Source organism: Bufo gargarizans, chromosome 5 (genome assembly GCF_014858855.1).
Source record: "Bufo gargarizans isolate SCDJY-AF-19 chromosome 5, ASM1485885v1, whole genome shotgun sequence".
Lineage (NCBI taxonomy): Eukaryota > Metazoa > Chordata > Amphibia > Anura > Bufonidae > Bufo > Bufo gargarizans.
This window is the reverse complement of record NC_058084.1, coordinates 417,087,756-417,107,731: the sequence shown is the minus strand read 5'-3', so window position 1 is coordinate 417,107,731 and position 19,976 is coordinate 417,087,756. Positions and strand designations below refer to the sequence as shown.

The 19,976-nt window shown below is 44.0% G+C and overlaps 1 protein-coding gene across 1 annotated transcript in view; it reads left to right on the top strand.

Annotated features, from left to right (window-relative positions):
- LMBR1 (limb development membrane protein 1) overlaps window positions 1–19,976 on the top strand; it is a 145,946-nt gene that overhangs the window by 48,558 nt on the left and 77,412 nt on the right. The gene's annotated exons all lie outside the window — the stretch shown is intronic.

The following is a 19,976-nucleotide window of genomic DNA, read 5'->3' as shown; positions in this document are numbered from 1 at the left end:
ATTTAGTCCACTTTCACACAAGCGAGTTTTCTGTCCGGGTGCGATGCGTGGAGCAAGCGCACAGCATCCGGACTGAATCCTAACTCATTCATTTCAATGTGTTTTTCATGCCTCATTTCTGCGTTCAGGAAAAATCTCAGCTTGCTCTATAGGCCTCATGCATACGGCCGTTGGGCGGTCCTCAATTCCGGAGATGCGGAACGGAGTCGCGGAACGGAGTCACGGAACACTACTTCCATGGTGTTTCTTGTCATGTCATATTTTTTGCGGTCAGACCACAGACCCATTTCAAGTTGAATGGGTCCGGCCCGCTGCACGGATGTTGCCCGTGCATTAGGGACCGCAATTGCGATCCCCAATGCACAGAACGGCCGTGTGCATGCGGCCATACTCTGTGTTTTTCACGCAACTCTGGTTCCATAGAAGTGAATGGGTCTTCATTGAAAAACTGAAGGCATCTGGATGCTAAATGTTTTTCACTGAGGTTTTTTTTCACACGTGGAAAGAACTGAACGCAGACAAGACTGACTGAAGTTGCATGAAAACCATCCATTTTTCCCTGAACAGATCCTGACACAATCGGTATAGTTTGTGTGAAAGAGGCCTTACAGTGCTAGCGCTGTGCATTTAGCGCTAAGGAAACAGCATATCAGATTGGTGGGGTTCAACACCCCACACCACCGCCGATTGGCTGTTTACTTGTAGCGCCACTGCTGGAACTACACAGCTCTGCCCATTATGTAGTGTACAGAGCTGGTTACAGCAGTGCTGCTCCCACTGAAGTGAATGGAATAAGTTCCATCCCTTACATGATGGATGGAGCTGTGTTGTGCTGGCGCTGCGACGATGATCGTCGGACTTCTGGCGACCTGATATCAATGGTCTATCCTGAGACTAGGTCATCAGTGTCACATCCTGGACAACCCTTCTAATGCATCTTTAAAGGGGTTGCCTCACTTAAGCAAACACATTTATTATTATGTAGAGGAAGTTAATACAAGGCACTTACTAATATATTGTTGCTTCCTTTTGCTTGCTAGATTCATTTTCCTATGACATTATAGACTGCTCGTTTCCATGGTTACTACTACCATGCAATCGCAAGCAATCAGTGATGGTAAAACTACCAAGGTCCCAGCCACCAAATAGCCCAGCGCTTTTTTTCTATAGTGTGCAAGCACGGCCACCACTGATGGATTACAGGATGGTCATAACCATGGAAACTATCTGTGTATAATGTGATGGAAAAATGAATCCAGCCAACAAAGGAAGCAATATGGACAATAACAATACATTAGTAAGTGCTTTTATAGTATGCAAGCATGGCCACGCTGATGGATTGCAGGGTGGTCGTAACTATGGAAACAAGTAGTGTATAATGTGATGGAAAAATGTATCCGGCCAGCAAAGAAGGCAATATGGACAATCACAATAGATTAGTAAGTGGCTTGTATTAACTTCCTCTACATAATAAATTATATTTGCTGAAGTGAGACAACCCCTTTAACACCAGTCGATATTGAAAGGCATTCTGTAATCATTTACATAGTGCGTGACTTGTGTAATGGCTTCAACAGATGATCCCTGTATAATCACGTGTTTAATATTGTTTGTATTATTTTGGAGAAATAAGTAGTTATTTGTTACTCGAATTAAAATGAATAAAACTTGCTGATATACTTTTAATGCTAAATGCTGCGCCAGTGCCGGATTCCAGACCCCGTCTCCTGCTCCCAGCACCTCCCCTTCAAGGCTTTCTGTGTCTTGGTGAGGTGTATGAAGGGAGACTGGCTGAGTTCATTAGCTAAGCCAGTTCCCCTTTCTGTCTCTACTTCGGGTATGATGGAGGATGGAACTGGTTTAGCTAATGAACTGAGCCGGCCTGCTCTCTTCATTTATGTGGAGTGGAGCTCCTGGGACCATGAGATGGGGTCTGTAATTGGGACACCCAGGCAGAATTTAGAGTATATTGGTAAGTTTTATTCTTATTTAATGAACAACCCCTTTAAAGTCTATAGACACCTTCTGGACATTGTTTTTAGTGATCACATTTTACTCATTTTGGGATATTTTTTTTATTTGGTTTTATTAACATCTTTATTAAAAATGTTAAGTAGTTTCTGAGATACAAGGGTGAAAAATCAATCTGACAGCTCACGTGTAGCTCTTATCTTGGTCTCCTGACCTCATAAACACTTATCTGACCAATGATTTCAGAAAATATGTCAGTTAATCTGTTGGTGTAATACAACCCTAAGTGTTTATAAGGTCAGGAGATCAGAGAGAAGAGCTACACATGAGCCATCACAGCCTTTAAACTATTGAAGACAGTACAAAGTTCAAACCCTCCTCATTTTTTCCAATTTTTAATGATCAGAAGTTTCCATTCTCACTAAGGCCAGGTTCGCATCTGCGTTGTGAAGTCCAGCACTGTAATCTGGTCACTGTATCTGGCTTACATGCCGGCCTTTTTAGACAGAAGTTGGCATATATGCTGGAAAATAACCGGACTACTGCCGGATCCCATTACAGTGAATGGGCGGTGTAATACGGTGAACTCCTGCAGTCTGTTCCCCTGCTGGAACAGACTGCCGGAGTTAACAGCGCAGATGTCAATCCAGCCTTAAAGGGAGTCTGCCAGCAGGAAAATGAGTGTTAACCTTGGCACACTTAGGGTTAGCTCTCCTGATTAAAACCATACCATTTATTAGGTAATCCATGGCTCCACTGCAGAGAGAACCCATTTTCTATAAAATAATTTAAAGTAAATATGAATTAATTCTATAAAATAATTGAGCTATGTGCACCTCTGATGGGCCTTATCCCCTTTGGAGCAACTAAGCTCCACTCCTTTCTGCCCCCATATTGCTGATTGACAGGGCCAGGCTTCAGATACATCATCTCACCTGTCCCTGTAATCCTGTGCCTGCAACGTTGGTTGAAACCTCTGTTCACTTGCAGATCAGCTGTTTCGGCCTGCCAGGGCCTCATGGCTGTATTGCTGATCCGCCAGGTTTTAACCAACGATGCAGGAGCGCAAGATTACAGGATGACTTACCTGAAGCCTGGTCCTGTCAATCTCCAGCAGAGGGAAAGCTGGAAAAAGAAAGGTGCTTGGGTGCATTGAAGAGATCAGGCCCACGCTCGGTGCACTTAGAAGCTCATTTGCATGTGGATAATGGTTTTTCTGCATTGGAGTCACATACAGTCCTGATCAAAAGTTTAAGACCACTTGAAAAATGGCAAAAAATCATATTTTCCATTGTTGGATCTTAACAAGGTTCCAAGTAGAGCTTCAACATGCAACAAGAAGAAATGAGAGTGAGACAAAACATTTTTGGAGCATTCAATTAATTTAAAGTGAACCTTTCACCAGGATTTCACATAATAAACTATTACCAGTACCTTATAGATATCCTCATTGTGTTTCAATGCATTCTTGTGCCGCTTTCCTGGGATGGATATTCATGAAAAAAACGAGTTATAAAGTCCTCGTCTCCAGCTCCTGAAGTCACGCTCCTGAAGTCAAGGGGGTAGCCCTTCCCTCACTCCGGGCTGTACCTCCCCTGCCCTAACCCCGCCTCTAAGTAGTGTAACTGACACCCGGCTCAGTCGCCGGGACCGCGCTTGTACAGGCGGCGCATGAGCCGTCGGACTCGAGCGCGATCCTGTAACTGAATCGCGCATGCGCCGTCCCCGATGCCTGCCTGTCTTCTCTTCCTCACGCGCGATTCAGTTACAGGATCGCGTTCGAGTCCGACGGCGCATGCGCCGCCTGTACAAGCGCGGTCCCGGCGACTGAGCCGGGTGTCAGTTACACTACTTAGAGGCAGGGTTAGGGCAGGGGAGGTACAGCCCGGAGTGAGGGAAGGGCTACCCCCTTGACTTCAGGAGCGTGACTTCAGGAGCTGGAGACGAGGACTTTATAACTCGTTTTTTTCATGAATATCCATCCCAGGAAAGCGGCACAATAATGCATTGAAACACAATGAGGATATCTATAAGGTACTGGTAATAGTTTATTATGTGAAATCCTGGTGAAAGGTTCGCTTTAAAATAACGATTAAACTGAAACAGGCTGTTTTTCAGCTGATCTAAATTTCTAGGACCACATGCCTTTTAAAAGGCCAAATCTGTGCAAAGATGTGGATTCATTGTCATTTTCTGTCAGGTAGTCACACGTTGTGATGGCAAAGGCAAAAAAACTCTCCCTTTTGAAACGTGGTCGGGTTGTTGAACTGCATAAGCAGGGTCTCTCACAGCGCGCCATCGCTGCTGAGGTGGGACGCAGTAAGACAGTCATTTCGATTTTCTTAAATGATCCTGAGGGTTATGGAACAAAAAAGTCAAGTGGAAAACCAAAAAAATTTCATCAGCACTGAGCCTGAGGATCCAATTGGCTGTCCGTCAAGACACTGGATGATCCCCGACCCAAATTAAGGCCCTTACTGGTGCTGACTGCAGCCCCATAACCATTAGACGGCATCTGAGACTGAAGGGCTTCAAAAACAAAAAACGTCTTCAAAGACCTCGTCTCCTTGAACGCCACAGAACTGCTCGTTTGGACTTTGCAAGAGAGCACCAAACATGGGACATTCAAAGGTGGAAGAAAGTTTTATTCTCTGATGAGAAAAAATTTAACCTTGATGGTCCTGATGGTTTCCAACGTTATTGGCATGACAAGCAGATCCCACCTGAGATATTTTCTACGCGCCACAGTGGAGGGGGCGCCATAATGGTCTGGGGTGCTCTTTTCTTCAGTGGAACAACGGAGCTTCAGGAAGTGCAGGGGTGTCAAACAGCCGCTGGCTATGTGCAGATGTTGCAGAGAGCATTCCTCATGACTGAGGGCCCTCGTCTGTGTGGTAACGACTGGGTTTTTCAACAGGACAACGCTACAGTACACAATGCCCGCAGGACAAGGGACTTCTTCCAGGAGAATAACATCACTCTTTTGGCCCATCCTGCGTGTTCCCCTGATCTAAATCCAATTGGGAACCTTTGGGGATGGATGGCAAGGGAAGTTTACAAAAATGGACAACAGTTCCAGACAGTAGATAGCCTTCGTGCGGCCGTCTTCACCACTTGGAGAACTGTTCCCACTCACCTCATGGAAATGCATGCCGAAACGAATTTTGGAAGTGATAAACAATAACGGCGGAGCTACTTATTACGGTGTTCATGTTTGGAAGTTGGATTTCTGTTTTTGAGGGGGTTTAGTTTATTTTTTTGGAGGTGTGGTCCTAAACTTTTGATCAGCTGAAAAACAGCCTGTTTCAGTTCATTCGTTGTTTTCATTAAATTGAATGCTCAAAAAATGTTTTGTCTCACTCCCATTTCTTCTTGTTGCATGTTGAAGCTCTGCTTGGAACCTTGTTAAGATCCAGTCATGCTAAATATGATTTTTTGCCTTTTTCCAAGTGGTCTTAAACATTTGATCAGGACTGTATTACCTAGTTACAGTAAAACCCTTGCAGGCAGTGTGCTTAGGTTAAAAGGGTTGTCACTTCAGCAAATAGCATTTATTATGTAGAGAAAGTTAATACAAGGCACTTACTAATGTATTGTGATTGTCCATATTGTCTCCTTTGGATGCTTTCAGCCGTAGACATTACTTAGCATTTGCTCAAGGATGTACCTACTTTCGTAGCGAGCTTGTAACTAGGACACCTTAAGATGCCATTTTAAAGGATATTCTGGTCATAGAAAGTTATCCCCTATCCCAGGGGTAGGACCCCCACCGATCACGAGAATGGGGGCTCTATACCCAGTGTAACCCCTCTGAAATGGACTGAGAGGTTGGTCGGAAAAGCGCGCTGCTGCTCCAATCATTTCTATGGGAGAGCTGGAGATAGCCAAGTACAGTGCTGGTGTGGATTGGGGATATCTTTCTATAACCAGAATACCCCTTTAACTGTGGGCTTCCAGCAAGTCCCCCCTCTGTCTACATTGTCTATCTGGTTATTATAACGGATCATATCGCTTATGTTTTTATACTGTAATCATTTTAGGGTTTTTAAAACGGACATAAAATACCTAACTATGTGTTTGATTCTCCTCTATGGACTTTGTCCAGTATTTTTATAAAATTTTTATTATGTACAGATGTACTTTTTACAAATATAGGTTTTTATTCTACTGACAATTTATGCATGTTTTATGGTGTTCTAACTAGTGACCGAGACCCTGAGGAAAACACTGCGTCACTTACCTGAACTGACCCAGTATTGAGCAGCTGCAGCGCAAGCCAACACACTGCACAAGCTCGGTAGACGTTTAGCTCCCAGATCTCCCCGTTCCTCCGCTGGTTGACAGTGATGGCAGCTCGTGAATATAGAGAACTGGGAGATCGTGAGTACCAGGACTTCTGAGATCATAGTGTATTGGGTTGACTTCTTCACTTTGCTTGTGATGAAACTGCTCAGTCCTGATTTTAGCAAAACAGCTGGATATGTGGCCCTTAGGCAGCATACACCTGGTGACAAGTTCCCTTTTTAAAGGGGTTGTCTGGGCTTTTTCTATTGATGACTTATCCTCAGGATAGGTCATCAATATCAGATCGGCACCCCCGACTATAAGCTGTATGGGGAGACGGTGTATGCAGTGTGCATGTGCCGTCTCCCTTCTCTCTCCCTGTCCGCTGCTGCTGTCCCATAGACATACCGCAGAGAGCAGGAAGAGAAGACCGCACACTGCGCACGCCGTCTCCTCAAACAGATGATCGGCGGGGGTCCCGATCTGATATTGATGAACTATCCTGAGAATAGGTCATCAATAGAAAGAGCCTGGACAACCCCTTTAAATGCATTATTTTAACATTGGATTTACATGTATGCGGCACATGTCTCTATAACGTTACATCTGGGTTTTAGCGCTCGTTTTTTCCTTGGCTTTTTAGTTCATCCAGTGAACGTGTCCGTTTGTATAGACCTGAAGGAGGAGTCCCTAACGGCTTTGAAACGCGTGGTTTTTCACAATCAATATTCTCCTTTTTGTATGCGTTGCTGAAGTGCAGCGAGTCTTGTTTTTTTATTTTAAATGAAATATTAATTGGTGATATTTTGTTTCCCTGCTTTTGGCACATTTGTATTGCTGTCATTTTTACAGATTCAGATCAGCAGTTCAGTCTGGACGGAAAACACACAACTTTATTGTGCTCCCAGTATATTAAACCAGTAAATTAGTGGTTTGCTCTACAGTACTTCATTGAGTCATCTTTCCTTGACCTGCGCTGCAACCATTTAATTTCTAACTAACGTGCGCTTCTAATAACATCTTGACTAATGGCCTTGATTATGAGTATTGGATTTGTGCCATACGACTCTACATTGCAAAACAGACCAAGCCGAATTCTCTGTTTAGTTTCTAGTTAAACACAGGAATTAATGTAAATGGACATTTAGGCCTTGAGGGGTTGTCTGTGGGCTTTATTTTTCTGAAGTGGATTTTTTTAAGCTCGCAGTGGCTGCTTTTTTATAGTCTCTACCACCTTTTTATCCCCTTTGCCTTTACTGTAACTATGAACCCTAGGAAGTGGTTGTAAAATTGAGGAATTATATTAGAAGATGTGGTAAATATCAGGGACCTTTCAGACGTTTCACTGTCTGGCTGTGTATATTTTGTAAGGCTTTTTAAGTCTACATAGGTACATAAATCTCAGTTTTGTTCATTTTTATTATTATTATTATTATTATTATTATTATTAATATAGAGCCTTCTTTGAAGAGTATTAAAGGAACCCATGCAGGTGGATTCTGGACAGTGGCACAGGGTGTCCCTAAATTTCTGTATACCGCACATGTAGCCATTATATGTTACTTACTTCTTGCACCATGTTTTTCCTGAGAAGCGGTAAAGAGTCACTGGGGCTTCTTCCTTCTTGGCTCATTTAAATAATCACTACTTTCACACAATTTAATTTCATAGAGTGGTGTAATTAGCAAATTTCTAAATCATAAAAAAAAAGCTAAAAAAACTCCCTGCATCAATCTGGAAAAAACGCTGTAAAGTCATGGCCACTAGGATTCTCACCTCCACCTAAGTTGCAGTCCACTACCTGTTGTTAGGCTAGATCCTTCTTTATTAAAAAGGAATGTGGGCATGTCAGAGCCAGCTGAGATCCTGTGCCTGATGGAAGAACTGTTTTTACATTGCTTCTGAGGAGCAAAGAAGCTCCAGGGTGTCTGTAAATGTGATCTCTCCCTCCCTATCAGCTATCTGAGCTCCCTAGAAGAAAACAAACATAGTGGGAAGTGAGATCACCGCATATAGTACTGGCAGATTCCCATAGAAGGGACGTGACCCCTGCTTGTGAGAGAAATGCATCTAGCTGTGCAGCAGAAACACTATATGGGTGAGGATTAGGGCTGCAGTAAACAATTATTTTAGTAATCAAGTATTCTACCGATTTATGGAAGCATGCCCCGTCTTGCTGGGACTTGTAGTACTATGCACCCTGCAAGCTACAGATTAGCTGCACAGCTACTTGGAATTCCTCCCTTGCACAAAGCTGAAGGCACTGGGGTGGGGGAGAGCTGAAGGCACTGGGGTGGGGGAGAGCTGAAGGCACTGGGGTGGGGGAGAGCTGAAGGCACTGGGGTGGGGGAGAGCTAAAGGCACTCTAAAAATAAAAAAATGAATTAATAGATTGTTTTCCTTTATAAAAACTCATCAGACCCCCTGCAATCAGTCCCCAACACCCTTTGTTCCCCCTTGTGCGATCAGCCCAAGTGCATCAGTCCCCCCCCAGTGCCATCAGCTCTGTTTCCCCAGTGCCATCAGCTCCGTTTCCCCAGTGCCATCAGCTCCGTTTCCCCAGTGCCATCAGCTTTCCACTCCCAGTGCCATCAGCTTTCCACTCCCCAGTGCCATCAGCTTTCCACTCCCCAGTGCCCTCAGCTTTCCTTTGCCCCGTGCCATCAGCTTTCCACTCCCCAGTGGCATCACCTTTCCTCTCCCCAGTGCCATCAGCTTTCCACTCCCCAGTGCCATCAGCTTTCCACTCCCCAGTGCCATCAGCTTTCCACTCCCCCAGTGCCATCAGCTTTCCACTCCCCAGTGCATCAGCTTTCCACTCCCCAGTGCCATCAGCTTTCACTCCCCAGTGCCATCAGCTTTCCACTCCCAGTGCCATCAGCTTTCCACTCCCCAGTGCCATCAGCTTTCCACTCCCCAGTGCCATCAGCTTTCCACTCCCCAGTGCCATCAGCTTTCCACTCCCCAGTGCCATCAGCTTTCCACTCCCCAGTGCCATCAGCTTTCCACTCCCCAGTGCCATCAGCTTTCCACTCCCCAGTGCCATCAGCTTTCCACTCCCCAGTGCCATCAGCTTTCCACTCCCCAGTGCCATCAGCTTTCCACTCCCCAGTGCCATCAGCTTTCCACTCCCCAGTGCCATCAGCTTTCCACTCCCCAGTGCCATCAGCTTTCCACTCCCCAGTGCCATCAGCTTTCCACTCCCCAGTGCCATCAGCTTTCCACTCCCCAGTGCCATCAGCTTTCCACTCCCCCCCCAGTGCCATCAGCTTTCCACTCCCCCCCAGTGCCATCAGCTTTCCACTCCCCCCCAGTGCCATCAGCTTTCCACTCCCCCCCCCAGTGCCATCAGCTTTCCACTCCCCCCCCAGTGCCATCAGCTTTCCACTCCCCCCCCAGTGCCATCAGCTTTCCACTCCCCCCCAGTGCCATCAGCTTTCCACTCCCCCCCCAGTGCCATCAGCTTTCCACTCCCCCCCAGTGCCATCAGCTTTCCACTCCCCCCAGTGCCATCAGCTTTCCACTCCCCCCCAGTGCCATCAGCTTTCCACTCCCCCCCAGTGCCATCAGCTTTCCACTCCCCCCCAGTGCCATCAGCTTTCCACTCCCCCCCAGTGCCATCAGCTTTCCACTCCCCCCCAGTGCCATCAGCTTTCCACTCCCCCCCAGTGCCATCAGCTTTCCACTCCCCCCCCCAGTGCCATCAGCTTTCCACTCCCCCCCCCAGTGCCATCAGCTTTGTGCAAGGGAGGAATTCCAAGTAGCTGTGCAGCTAATCTGTAGCTTGCAGGGTGCATAGTACTACAAGTCCCAGCAAGACAGGCATGCTTCCACTTGTAGTTCCACACTCAGACTGCTGCCTCTGTTCTATAAGAATGTTAGTGGTAACTAAAGGAGTAGGTGTAATGGAGGTAACAAGACAGAGAAGGGCTCAGACGACCACTTGGATGGAGCAGGGCACAGAACCATACATGCAGGAGGATTACTTACACAAGTCCGATGGCCTTCTCTATCTATAGCTCCATGATCCTAGAGTGCTCGCTGCCATAACAACTGTGATCTGCCAGCGCAGGACGCAAAACAGGCCACGTGACTATTATTCTACCAATAGGGAAGGGCTATGGACGGTGTGACATTTCAGAAGGAAGACGGACATTTTGGATATGGGGAGTCCTTGCACTACTGTAGTGTATAATATTCCAGCGGTAGCTGATGACGTACAAGTCACGTGAGGTTACTTTACCGCAGGGGTGCACAACGTTTCCTGGTTAGGGGCCACATTGCCAGACTAAACCAATGACTAGGGCCGAAATGAAAATTTAAAGGTGTATTAACAACTGAAATATTGCACTTATGGCATATTGAACACACATTATATAACATTAATGTCTAGTTACACTTCCAGGACTCCCCTCTAATGGGAGAAATACCTGAAAAATACATATGAGCAGCCACAAGACATAGGCATGTCTGTTACCAGATGGTTGGGGGCCGCACAAAATGGTATCAAGGGCCGCATGTGGCCCCTGGGCCGCAGGTTGTGCAGCCCTGCTTTACCGGCATGGAAGGGGGAGAGACTTATCCCAATGTAACTGTATGTAGGGAAAACTAAACGGAGAGGAAGGTGGTTGAGCTACTAATTCGGTGGAAAGTGATGAAGTGACCGAGAACAAGTGGAAAGGAGAGCAGTATATGAGGGAGGAGGGCTCCGAGAGTATTCTCTGAGAGAAGAGGACAGCGCATTGCGGGAGACCAGGGAGTAATAACAAGCGCTTCACTCCCACTCCGTGGTCACGTGACACAAATGAATCCTCAATGCAAAAAATTTGTATCGAGGATTTTTGTGTCGAATTACTCTATTTAATCGAGTACTCGTTGCAGCCCAAGTGAGGATGACATTTGGGAAGCTCCAAAAAGACCTGTTCCTTCACAGTTATGATTCTACAATAAAGCACAGCCATTATGCAAACATTTTTTGAAAACTCAGGTACACTTTAAGTTTACTGGTTTCTTCCTATACACAGCTAGGGAAAGACCTGTCAATCTAGCCAAGCCAGGATGGGGGAAGCCCAAATGACTCTTCTGCCTATTCCTCGCTCTTGTTAGTTCAGTTTACAGGTAGGCACAAAGCTCAAAAGATGTTCCTGTTCTCTTTGTGGTTGACCGGCGGTGACCTTTATGAATGGATTCCTCAATTTGATCTATAGAAGCATCTTAGTTTCCTGTTTTTGGATATATCTGTGTTCTAGTCAATAGTCTCAATCAGTCGAACTAAAACATTTTTATGGATGAATTTGCATTTTTGGGTTAATAACTCACGGTTATTGAAAGGGTTAGTGCCAGAGTCATTATATTCTACTGTTTGTTGCTTCTTTCTTCTGCTACATTCACCAGCAGGGACCACAGCATGGCGCTGGAGTGGCAGGACACATAAAGGGTATGGGGTTTTTACTTGCAGGGCATATATGTCCTATGCTGTATATGAAACAACCATAAAATCCCTTTAAACCCCCTAACAGTCACATTAAAATTAGAAAAACCCTCCCGAAATTGTTACTTTTTTATTGTAGATTTTGTCGACGGGACTTTTTTTTTTTCCTGTCATGTATAACGGAATAAAACGGAACCGTCATTTGTGGCCATAGACTTGTATTAGGGCGGAGCAAAACGGAATGCCTCTTAAAGGGTTCTGTTTTGCATTCCGTCCTAAAATTCCGGTATATTCCGTTATCACTCTGTTATAATGGAATTTATAACGCTGGTGAGAACCCACCCTTAGCTGCAAAGTGAGGCCAACTTCGTATTAAGTCCTGTGGGTTTAGAATGGGATGTCATAGAAGCGCAGTTAAGTTGAAATGCTGACTTTCTGAAGATGGATTTTTGTCAGATTGATTGAACACTTCAGAAGGCGGGGTCTGCAGGAAAGGAGTCTGATACAGTGCTTTGCGAAATTATTCACCCCCTTGATGTTTTTCCTGTTGTTGCATTACAACCTTCAATTAGAATGGATTAGGATTTAGCTTTTATGTATTGGACTTGACAAAATAGCCCACATTGTTACAGTGAAATGAAACATACAAAAAACCTAACTGAGAAGATATTAGTGCATTTGTGATCACCCCCTTTGCTCTGAAAACCCTAAAGGGGTTGTTTCATCTCAGACATTGAAGACATAACGCTATTATATGCCATCAATGTCCTATAGGTGCAGGTCCTATGCCAGGGACCCACTCCTATCTCCAGAACGGCCCCCTGCTCTGAAGTACAACACACTGCACTAGCATGGCAACTCTTTATTTGGCGCTATGAGAGTTCCAAAAACCCAGCGCTCGGCTATTACTGGCAGTTCCATAGAGGTCAATGAAGAAGTGGCTGTGCATGCATGCTATGCTCTTCATTCACCACTATGGGACTGTGCTTGGCTATTTTTGAAGCTTCTTGTCACAATGTAGGGGGAGGCGAGGTACATAGAATAACAACAGAAGGGAAATGACCAGAAACTAGGCCTCACAGCTAGGGAAAGGGAAAAGGTCACCACCTAGGAAACCCTAAACCTAGCTCTGACTCCTGTCTGTATGAATATACCTTTAAAGGTGGGAATATTCATACACCGGAAATCTAGGCCCTAGTAACCCTGAATATCCCAAGGAGCAGTGACAGGGTCTGAGACCACTGGTTCCTTCCCATATGAATGAACCAGTGTCTCCCTGAGGCCTAGTAAACAACGAGCAATTGGGAACAACAAAATACAAAGGGAAGTACACTTATCTTCAATAGAAAATGGATGAGCAGGAACTCAGATAATGACAACACACCAGCTCTACCAACTCCAGACCGATAATATCAACCGCATGGTATGAAGTGTGAGTCCAGACTAAATAGAGGAGCAGTAATGACCACAAGCTACACCTGAGATAAGAGGTGTGGTCATTACCAACAACAACACTAAAAACAGAGAGACTGTCAGATAACCTAACATGCAGCCAGTCTCTCAGATCTTCTAACCTCTGTCACAGGAGGGATCGTGACACTTCAATAGCAGTGAATGGAGAGCACCTGCACATGGGAAGTGTACTCTCCTTCACTTTTGTAGCCCCGTTCTGGAGATAGGAGTGGGTGCCAGGGGTGGAACCCGCATCCATCTGACCTTGATGGCATATTTAGTGATATGCCATCAACGTCTGAGATGGACCGCCCCAATTAAATAAGGTCTGGTCCAACTAATTAACTTCCAAAGTCACAATAATTAGTTGAATAAGGTCCCCCTGTGTGTAAACAAAGTGTCACCTGCTCAGTCACATGATGTGAGTATAAATACACCCGGTCTGAAAAGTTCATCAGTTTGCAAGTCTTCCAAATAGCTGAAAAAAATACAAAGAAGGCGCATAGAGCAACACCTGGGATAACAAAAAAAAACTATGAAAACTACTCACCTTGGGGCTTTGTGCTAGGCGCACAACCTAGGGTTACTGGATGCTTCTGCCTCTCACCAGACCAAATCCGGTTGAGGAGTATCAAGGGAAATGAAGAAAAAGCAGACAAAAAATAAATAAATTCCAACTGCGTAGTCTTGGTATATCAGTTTATTTGTATAAAATAGCAGCACGTTTTGGGGCTGGAACAGACCCTTTCTAAGGCATCACACAATTACACGACAGATAAAAATCACACTGAGGGCTCATGCACACGACCGTTGTTGTTTTACGGTCCGTTTTTCACGCATCCGTTGATCCGTATTTGAGGGGTTTTTTGCCACTTCCGTTCCGTTATTCCACAAAACATATCCGTTTTTTGCAGAACGTAAACAGTAAATCACCAAATGCATAAGCAATATGGACTGGGCATAGGATTTCTACAGTATGGATCCGCAAAATACGGATCACATACGGATATGTTCCGTGTGCGTTCCATATTTTTTTGCGGACCCATTGACTTAAATGGGGCCTCGGACTCGGACATGCAGTACTTTTTAGCAGAACGGAAATACGGTAACGGAATGCATACGGAGTACCTTCCGTTGTTTGTGCTGACCCATTGAAGTGAATGGTTCCGCATACTGTCTGCAAAAACCCCAGAATGGAAGCGTAAAGAAAATACGTTTGTGTGCATGAGCCCTGAAATGTTAAAAGAAAGGGAAATCCCTTCAGGATTTTACATCGAGGGTCAAAGGTTATCTTGAAACTTGTCCATATGTCATTAAAATCCTTAGAATAAAACTCGCACTAATAGCAACATAGTTTATAAGGCCGAAAAAAGCCCTCTGTCCATCCAGTTCAGCCTGTTATCCTGCAAAGTGATCCAGAGGGAGGCAAAAACCCCTGTGAGGTAGAAGCCAATCTTCCCCACTCACTCAGTATACGATGTAGCAGGGGTAACACACACACGCTTAACTCAAATTTCTTAACTCATTGCGTTATCTTGAAACAAAAGCCATTGAAAAGCAATTGCGTAACGCATTTAGTTGCATTTGGTTTAGATAACATGTCTCATGAAGCATGTGTGTTATCCCTGCTACATCCGTATAATAAGAAGATTGCATGGACCAATAAATATCAATGAAAACATAAATAAATTAATAGCTAAATCACTCAAGGAATGCTTATGAACCAACCCATAAGGGCTCATGCACACGGCCATTGGTGCAAATTTCGGTCCCCTATGCACAGGCAACATCTGTGCGGATTCCGCAGATGGATTCGGACCCGTTCTACTTGAATGGTTCGGTGATCCACCCGCACCGCAAAAAAATAGAACGTCTTTTGCGTTGCGGAGGCATGGAACCCCACAGCAGCCCTCCGACCTTCCGGATTGTGAATGGGTCCGCATCCGTGATGTGGGGTGCATCTTGCTGGTTGCAGGCCGCAATACGGGCATGTGAATAAGCCCTAAGTTGGCAACACTGATGTGCAAGCAACACGAAGACCAAGGATCTATCTCATCGACAAAGTTCTGGAGAGGTATACTGCAGATCAGGGTTGGATCATAAAACGATATGCCAAACTTTCCCACTGTCCTGTTTATAAAATGATTTGCGGAGCTTGCCTGCTATCTCTCATGGTGTATATTACACCATTTCTTGTCATGTTCTCACTATGCCCGTATATCTACTTCTCCGCATGCATCTATTTGTGGCACATCGCCGTTATCTTCTTATGTATATTACAATGCCAACTTTATCTTGGTTTACAATACATGCTTCCAGCACACCGGCGGAGGTGCTCTAGTGCAGTGTTTCCCAACCAGTGTGCCTCCAGCTGTTGCAAAACTACACCTCCCAGCATGCCCGCACAGCCAAAGGCTCTAGTGCATGCACACTCAGTGCCTCCCTTTCCACCATTTACTAATTGCATGATGGGAGACATCTATATCAGTATGTATTCCAAGGCTCAGCACTGTGTTGTAGATTCACCTCTGATGAAACCACGTTAGGTGGCGATACACACGGGGCTCTGCATCGCTCCTCCTCCTCTCTTGCTTGTTTGGGGACATAAGTATTAACTGCATATTCCTGTATATTTTATTGCTTGTCTTGGCCTATTTCTTTGTAGGAAATTTATCAAGGATTATTTATAGTGGTCTCTGGCAGGATCTTTTATTTATTGTAGGAGGTTTGGGTTTGCTTTAAGTTGGCCTTTATTGAGGGTCCCTATTGTATGATATTGTGCTACTTTTTGCATTTTTGACATTTTGTATAATTTATACAGTCATTGAGTGCTCTTCTACAACATACCTATCTAATAAGGTATATTACAAAGTTTCCTATCATCTCTTGTACTATTGATTGATGGCAGGTTGTTTAGAATTAGAAGTGCACTTTAAATGAACCTCCAGTTATTCCACCTTCATCTTTCTTAATAAATATATATAGATCTCGACAGTGGATGGACCTGCATCTAAGTCAGAAGGAGGGGAGGTTTTTAGCTTCCTGCTCCAACTGGGAGATATAAACTTCAAGCTGCCAGCTTCATGTTCCATATTTTGTATAAGTAGATGGCAGCACGTTACATGTTTTGTGTTTTTACTTTTGACTATCTTTCTGTAAGTCATTGTATGACTTTTTTGATTAATTCATAATATATAATGATCCGACAAGTCCCATTAATGCCAGATTAGAGAAACGTTACTCTTTATGATTTTATTGAAGATTATATTTTAGTTTAGTTTTTTTTCTCTTTAAAATTGCCAAGACATCTCCTTCCTATGCTCCCAATAAAGATTCCACCACCTCTCGTTTGATTTATACGTTACAGCATGGCCTGTATCCCCTGCCGCTTCGGTAAGGTGCCTCCATCCTGTGTCATTTTGTTTCTCCCCCCCCTTCTTTTTAATACTGCACATCATACCACAACTTGTTATGTAAAATTGAACATGAGCGACAGAAACATCCTGACCAATTACCTAAATGATCCAGACATTCCCAAAATGTTCAGCGGGATTAGGAGGTTAACGTCTAAAACATCAAACAAACGGACTGATAATAAAAGCAAATAGGATAAAAAAAAAATGGAAGGTAACTTCCTTGCTTAATTAATTAGGTGGGCCAGGTGGAAATCGAAGAGGTCGGGTCTCCAGTTTGCAAGGTCTATAAAGCTAAGTAACATGACAGCGCAATGGAGAAGAAAGCAAGATTTTTTTAATATGCTTCTATCCTGTGTCACAGTTTGAAATTGTCCTGGTTTTTGTCCCTTTTGGCAAACTTACATAAAAGTGACCCAGTACTGTATTTTATGGCCAGACGAGCCTTTATTTTCCAGCGCTTTAATTCGTGTCAGACCTCCGCTTTAAAGAGTCGCAGCATTGGGTTTCCAAGCAAAGCCTGTTTGACTTGCACTGAATTCTTTCTCTCTCTCTCTCTTTTTTTTTTTGCCACTGATCATCCATAAATTGTTGGAAATGAGTGATTAAGGAAGTGCTGCTTAATGTTACCAACACCGTGCAGGTTCCCTCTATGACTTTTTGTGGGTGAGAGGAAATCATGCACTGCCCTAACAATAAGGAAGACCCCCGCTGGGGACCTTTCAGGAAAATTTGTCTTGCATACTGGTTTGATCACGGTGTTTTCCTATTATACAGATTAGGATCTTTTTTTAACAGCTGCTATTATAAACCAATCACTGAGACAAATATGAGCATATTTCTCATAATTATTTAACTATTGCCGTCCCGGGAGCATTTCATAATTATTTGTATTACAGCATATGTGGCTGCCGCCTTACAGAATATTTGAACAAGCGGATTCAGACTTTGCTTTTCAGATTTTATTTTTTATTTTTTTTACAGGAACAAAGTCATATCCCATCGTGTATTCTGGCTGTTCAGTCATAAATATAGACCTCGTTTTGTTTTGTTTTGTTTTTTAATTCTTCACAAATTTTTTCATTTCTCTGAATTTGTCCAGCAGTAAAGACAATCGGTCAGATTTACAAATCCTGTCTAACATGTGCAGTGTTGGCTGCTCCAGACTTATCAGTGTCTCTGATGTTGGATAGTAATATATCTGGAGCACTTACTTTATACCAGAATTTTGTGCAAAAGTTGGCACATTTTTGGTGCACATCTTAATGTATTTCCATAAATGTAGAGTATGTGCAGGCCCCACTTCTGGGACTGGCTCATATCTTAAGAACAAACCCCTTGCACAGCGCAGTGAATGGCTGGGTAGGCTACGCATATGCGTCTCTCTCCGTTCGCTGCTGTGGGACTTCCAAAAATAGCCAACTAAATGTCTCCCATAACATTGAATGGCGAGAACTGCGCATCTGCCGCCAACTCTCCATTCACTGCAGCATGCAAAGGGGTCTCCTTTTTGAGATAGCAGCAGGTCCAGATGGGACAAGCTCTTGAAAAAGGGGTTGTCCAGCCTTGGCAGCCTTTCTTGTTGCCCCCCCCCCCCTTTCCCCCCCCCCATCTCACCAGACTTTTGGAGAGAAGCATATATTCATATGCGCCCCGGTGCTGGGTTCTACCTCTTTTGGTCCACCACTGCAGTCTTGGTGCTCTGGTTCACACTTGTCAACTTCTGAAGTAGACGGGGGGGGGGGTTCACGTGTGCCCCTCAGTCATGATGTGTCCCCCAATTGGCACATCACCGGCTGCAGCAGCACACATGATCCCCGTCCACTCTGGAAGTTGAGACTTCTGAGCTGAGACCGCAGAGGTAAACTGAAGCAGCTGGAACGTAGAGGTGGGGAGAAGATGAGTATACTTCCCTCCACCGGTCTGGTAAAGTCTGGGTGTGGGAAGGGGGAAGGAGAGAGGCTGGCAAACCCTGTAAGACCCCTCTCAAACTAAATCGCACCCCCTTGTTGGGTGAGACAAAAAGTGTCTAAAACACTTAGTAGATGTGGTGTATTGACAATTAAAAATCAAAATCATTACGTGTTAAGAAAAAACTTACATTAGACTATGGACTGAATGGCCAACCAAATAATTTGCAGCAAATGATGTGCTCTACACTGCTGCTATACATTTCTCCTCACATACACATTTAATGTATACTATAAATGATATAACCTCCGTGCTCCTAGCTGCTATGCTGTGTACCGCTGCAGCAGAGTGAACTAGATGTAATAACGTCTGATTTTCATTTTTTACATTATTCATGGGATAACGCATTTAATAAAGATTCATTTGTATTTCCTTGTAATTTGGTTATTGTAGTGTCCTCTTTTGTCAGTGTTAATTTATATGCATTTTATATAGGCATATATGGTGGAATATATCATTAATTTACTCCCACGCAAAGAACCCATGGTATACGTTTCTATGCGGGAAGCCTTTGTATTAAAAAGTGTAGTGTTTATATACATTAAAAGAAGAGGTACACTGACCTAACAGTGGCAAATGTAACACTCTTTTTGGCTTATTCCGGTAAATGCAGACCTATAGTTATGTTAAGTTTAGGGCATAATGTAATGTGACCAGGGTGTGTTACCTTAGACCAGTGGTGGGCAACCTTATTAGTAAAATGAGCCAAATATCGACAAAACAGCGATTTTTATTTTTTTGAGAGCCAAATTTTTTAAACTTCAAATATCTAGGAAGGTACATTGTTATTTACTTCATAAGGGTATTCCTAACCATCTGAACATACCTTTCTCAATCCTCGACACTACATCTTCTTTCACTCCACAACGTTTTACCCTATAAGACGCACATAGGTTTTAGAGGAGGACAATATGGAAAAAAATATTTTTCATTACACCTCAGGTCAGACCACTAATCAGAACCTCAATGTTTGAAATCTCTTTTGAAATTTGAAAAAAAGGAACTCGGGGGTTCTGTACCAACGCAACGCTGTCTTAACAGAGTTTTCTTGAATTTTTATGCACTTGGAAAAGCCGTGCGAAGATTTCTGAATCCATTTACTGTCAGTGTCACTAAATTCAAGGTGGAGTTCTTTTCCCCACTCAGCAACCCAGGGCGGTACGCTAGAATAGCTCTCACTTAGAACTGCCTATAAATGAGGGTGGTGCATTTATGAGGTAAATTTGGCAGCAGAACATAATTCTCCAACCATGATTGATCAGGGAGAGGGGTAAATTTGGAAATCATAAACTGCCTACAAGCATTCTCAAAGTCATTTCTTTGAATGAAATCTTTACCAAGGGCAGGTACACCCGAGAGGGCAGTATAGAAGTCGGAAGTGATCTGTAACCCTTTCAAATCTCCTAATCTGTGATGTGACATTGATAGCCAAATGTCTGATGGAGATTTAATTT